The following is a 6,000-nucleotide window of genomic DNA, read 5'->3' as shown; positions in this document are numbered from 1 at the left end:
TCCTCCCATTAGTCCATTGAGTTATGTTATTTCATATGTGGGAATATGTGTATTGGGAGAAAAAGGTAAGTTTATAAACTTTCCACAGACATTCCTTGCAGTCACACTTCTGAGGCACCAGGAGTGGCATGAAGTGCTAGATGCAGCAGCGAGCTTTTTGTATTTGCCTGCTTAGCAGAAAACTGGAAAGAACTTTATCCCACATGTAAGCCTGCAGCAGCTTTACTTGAGTGACCATGACACAGAATAAAACAATCCAAACAAGACAGTGGAAAAGGACTTTGAACTGACTTTTGGTTTGCATAACAAGACTCTGCCTCATTTTATGATTATGCCATGGCAACAATGATCCTTTTGCACCACAAGCAAGTTTGGCAAAGTTTAGAAAAGGCTACTTTCTTGTACTTTCAATAGGCTAATTGTAACATGGTTTAGGTTTTGCTTTACTGTTTTAATTCCCTGATCAAGAAGTAGTATTACACATATGTAGGACAACAAAGGAACTTCATCCCAACTCCCAGTCTTGCCCAATATTCAATTTTACTCCTTTTCTTCACTACAGCTTTCCTGTCTTAGAGCTTCTCTCATGCATCTTCCACAAGTCCATTTTTGTTCATATTATCCAAATGTCACATTATACAAAGGAAAAGATGGTATATCTGGTTTAGAAATCATTATCAAGCATTTTTTGTTCCCTAGAAAACTGTTTGCACTAGTTCCTCAAACACTATGCCCATGTTCAGGGCATTTTGAAAGCCCTTTATGCTTGAGGTCTTAGCTTCTTGAAAGATCCATTCTCCTCCTTTTACAATTTCTTTGCTCCATTGGGGAATAATAATAATTAAAAAAAAAAAAAAAGTGTATTTCCTGTCATCTGTAAATCAATGACAGATGTACATACACCCACAAAGCAGTAGATTTCTCCTCCGGAAAGACATACTGTATCAGATATTCTTAAGCATTTCAGGTCTGGATTCTGTACAAACTTCTCAATCGAATTCATAGAATGTTTGTTTTACCTGACCAGTGATCAGAAAACTGTGTAGGATGGAGAGCTGACAGAAGGGATAAACTCTGTAAAATTTAAGATGAATAAAATAACTTCTTTTCAGGTAATGTATTCTACAAGCTCCAAGCACTGGTTAAATTTCTGTTAAAGTTATAATCAGCTTTGAAACTAGTTAAGCTAAAATGAGAGCATTTGGTAGTCTTTTAATTATTTCAAGATGATGCAGACTATAATAAAGTAGATGTATTTCAACCCTAGACAATTCTACATGGAATTTTCATGGATAAATTCACATAATCATGGACATAACAAGCACACCAAAATTGAAGATTCAAGAATAAAATAATTTTCATAATGGGATTAGAGATGGAAAAAAAAAAAAAAATGAGGGAAGGGAGGATTGTTATAGATAATACCACTGGCTTGCCCCTATTCAAATTCTGCTGCATTTGCCTAAAATTAAACCGACAGATATTTAAGTCATTATTTTTCCCTGTTTGGCAGCATTGTCACTTCAAAGGCTATAAAATCGGGGGGGGGGGGGGGGGGGGGGGGGGGGGGCGGGAAGGAGGGGGGCAGTGCTTATAGAAAATAAAAATGCAGGTTGTAAGAAAACAACTGTTATTACTGGTAGAAAGGTGTTAGTCTTCCTCCAGAGATAAATCTCAGGGGAGAGAACACAGAGCAAATTCACATACGTTCATCATCCATATATCAGTGTGAAGACCTCATTCATAACCTCTTTAAAATAGCTGTTCCTTATCTTTTCCACACCATAATCCACTTCTAGGATCTCAGATCAACAATGACTGCTTTAAAAAATACCTTACACCATTAGTCAATTCTTTGTGCTCTGTGTTCAACAGTACCTATCTTCAACTGTTCCTCTCATTTTTATTTTTTTTCTGATTCAATAACTGCTGTAGCATATCTTAATTTGTTTAAAATCCTTACTGTATATAATACATATATATGTGTGTGTGTGTGTGTATTTTATAACCCTTCCCTTTCTCCAAATAAAAGATCCCTTGTAAAGGCACACAAAGGTAACTGTCACTTTGCAATCGTTGAAAGATTTCACTCTTCCGTTGAAACTAGAAGTCTTAATTTGAAGATTTATTTTAATGGCTCTGGCGTGGTAATTGCTGTACAGATAATACTTGATTGAGCTACATGTGCTAGTATGCCATAAGAGATCTTCTCAAAATTTCAAACAATTATATTAGTATTCACTTCCTTTCCATATTCTGGATTTATACCAGGTTGCAATTGCATAAACCTAGTTGCATACTAGGACTTTTAAATCTTCGCTATGATGAAAGGTTTATTTCCCCTTTCCTCACTTGAACAGTATACTACTAAAATTTTGATTCAGAGAGGAGTGGCAACTGCTGGATCTCTCTCAGGAGTAATATTGAAACCTCCTAGAATTGCTCAAGTCAACAATTAGATCAGCATCTTTACAAAAATTTGAGACAACTGAGCTTCTTTGAAACTGTACAGTTATGTGATTAAATAGATTATGTATTCAAACTACTGGTCAATTGAGACAGAAGGTTTTTCATTCACTTTTTTCTCCCCACAAACATGACAAGAGATTTATGGCTAGACATCTGTTTCAGCTAATTAGTGTCTTTACAGAGCTATATGCACATGAAGGGATACCTTAAATGCAACAGATAAAAACTACAAAGAAGTGACAGATTAAAGTTGAAAATTAGCAACATTTAAATAGTGCAAGATCTTCTCATCTTAGATAAGCAAAGCAAAACTTCACAAAACTTTCCTTCATTCTTATTTTTGAGAGATCTAAGGAAAATTACCGAGATAAAACTCAACTACTTATAGAGAGACAGTTATAGTTCACACATTAAAGAAAATATTAAACCAAGCAGTTTTCTTTCTACCATAAATCCAAAGCTACGCTTTTGGAAAATTACATGCAAGAAAATAAAACAAAAACATAAAACAAACAAACAAACAAACAAAAGCATAAAAAGATTAATACTGATAGTAGCAGGAATATGATGAAGAATATAATCATATACTACAAATGCTAGATCTTCAAGCTGGTAACATAAAATTGCATTGGTTATGCAGCTCTGAGAGAACACATGAAATTAGATGATAGAGATGGCCCTATGGAGCAATGCATGAACTAGTGAACTAGTCTTAAGAGGCAAGCAATGACTAGTATAAAAGTAGTGGTTAGTAGTTTCCAGGGACCTGAGATGCAGACATAACTGTTGTGACCATGACAGGCATTAGGTCCTAACATGAAAATTCAAATTAAGATCCCAAAATGTAGCAAATGTAGTAAGCCCAAATTTTAAATTCCAGAATTAATCCCTTATTTTCAAGGAGGAAGGGAAAGGGAAACTGAGTTTTCCTCCAGTTAACCTGTCCTCTCCATAAAAACAATACCCACCAATGATGGTGAGCACAGTCAGAAAATGTAGTCTTCACTGTAATATTTACCAGAGTTTCTACCTGATGTTCGCTAATGTGTCATTGGGCTAATGGCAAGAACTTTTCTCAAGACTAAGTCTCTAAAGCAGTCTTTCACCTGGTTATCCTTAGAAAGGACATGAAAACAGTTTATGATTTATAAGGTACTTTATATCTTCAGCTCCAATTTTTGTCACCCTATGATATTGCTACAAAAGGGACAGATTTTTCTGCACTGGTCTCCCAAGAAACAGGTAAAAGGTATAATCTCAGGGCATGTGTACTTTTGTTTCTTGCAAAGCTTAAATATTCTCCAACTGGAAAAAAAAATAATGCTATTCACCAACGTGTCCACCTTATTCATATTACAATCACTGTTTTTCTACTTTCATATGAAGTTTGGGAGCTGTGTTTATCTCAGTCACTTTGCATTGTTAGTGCAGGAAAAATACCTTGTTGTCCACAGTTCTTCATATCTTCACTTCCTTTCTGAAATTCAGTGTAATAATGTGCTTCATGAATATCTTTTCTGTGTTAAATTTGGTATTGGGGTTTTGCTTCCTGCGAAACAGAAGGAAACCAACAAAATGGCAATGTAGAGCAAGGAGAACATGATGATAAAAAAGAGAAAATAAAGCTGAAAAAGAAAATACAAGATCATGCTTCTGTCTTGTGCATCATCAGAGCAGAATTTGTGTTAAAAATATTAATAAAACTGATCGTTATTACAGTGTAAACAGCATAGGTTCATATATGATACAAAGAGAGTTGCTGAAAATTAGATAAAAAGTCTCAAAGTCTCAAATGATGCAATCTGAAATCAACAAAGGGCAAACTTTCTCCTTCACATGCAAATAAATATGATGAGATAACAGATCAAAGTGAGTGAAATAAAACTGCATTTTATGTACACATTTGATTTAGATGAGAGTGAGAATTGAAACTGCATATGAAAGGGAAAAAAAAATCTTTATCTTACAGATAGGCAAGGTAACTTACAATGTCCAGTATCAAAGGTTTTTTTCAGAAGCTTAATCGGGCTCTGGGTTTTACCTGATATCGGAAGCTTACACTTCTACGTATCTACAATGTTTTCTTAAGAAATAGCTAAATTTAGCCAGTATGGAAAGAACAACTTTGATGTATAAATTTTTGTTAAATATAGTGCGTTAAAAAAAAAAATCTCCAAACTTACAATGGTATTAGGTGTCAACTACTCTCTCTAAATGTATATATAAACATATGTAAAATGTCACTTATAATCTACAAAAGAAAACAAAAATTAAATGGAAATGTATTATGCATTATCATAAATGAATAATTCCATTTAGAATCAGTCACAAATTAGAGTCTACTGCAGCAATTCCTAACTGAAACATAAGCTATTTCACTGCCTTCTGTTCAATGATAAAGGTGAACTACTTTACTATTATGTTTCTGAATACTGTACCACGATATCACGTAACAAGTTAGCACACAGCCCAAAGGTGCATCTGATCCATTAAGATCTACTGCATCTACTGTGGTGGTCAGTCCTGAAAACCAGTGAATGCTATTTATGTTCTGTCAAACCAAAAGGAAGAATAATATTAGTGCAGGTATAGTATTTTTATCATTACAATACCTGCATCTTCTCAGTCATTTGGAGATGAGTTAAAGGTTGTCTATTAGAAATAGCCAGTTTGGATAGATGGGATTTTTTAGTAATCAAGTACAGGAAATTTCATGTACATGAAAACTGTACATATGTTGATATTGTTTCATATCCTAGTTTCTCTTTTAGCAAATATTTGCCAGATCTAAACCATGACATTTCCATATCAAAGTAAATATTTATACAAAAAAGAATGATGCCATCAAAATCAATCACATGCATGATTTAGGGTGCATACAGGCATACATGCATATATGCACATAAAAGTATCTGAACAGCATAAAAAGATTGTAAAAAACCTCTTTATAAAATCCAAATTTCCAGTAATGTGAAAAGGAAATTTCTCTCAGATTAGTCATTTAAAAGTACTCACCCTGTAATGGGTAGACAGATACTGCTTTTAGGGTTTGATTAAACTTCATGTCATTCTAATCTAGCATGACATCAACTTTAAATGTAGGAAACAGCATTCAAACCTGGCATTCACTATGAGATATTTGAAATATTTTAAGATATGGTTCTCCCCTAAGACTTCATGGCAATTGTACGTTCAAGTCATCAGATCATCACAGCCAGTTATACTACAATCAAGATATTTTTTATCTGATTTTATTATCATTATTTCAAGAATTATTTTGATCCTGAACTAAAAATCAAGTGGTCCTTCACTCTGTGTCAGACAAAACTCAAAATCAACTGTGAATACAGGTGAGATCATTTAGGAAGCAAAATATGTGGGTAGTAGCCAGAACACTGCATTTAACATAATTTTCATATAAGCCAAATTATATGATTATGAATCTTTTCAGAAAACTGAAATTAATTTCAGAACCAACTTCCGAATTCATAGTAGACACATAAAGAAGAGCATAAAATGTACATTAGTAGA

The sequence above is a fragment of the Anser cygnoides genome, chromosome 2, assembly GCF_040182565.1.
Source record: "Anser cygnoides isolate HZ-2024a breed goose chromosome 2, Taihu_goose_T2T_genome, whole genome shotgun sequence".
Taxonomy (NCBI): Eukaryota; Metazoa; Chordata; class Aves; order Anseriformes; family Anatidae; genus Anser; species Anser cygnoides.
The sequence above is the reverse complement of the archived record's forward strand: the minus strand, read 5'-3'. Positions refer to the sequence as shown.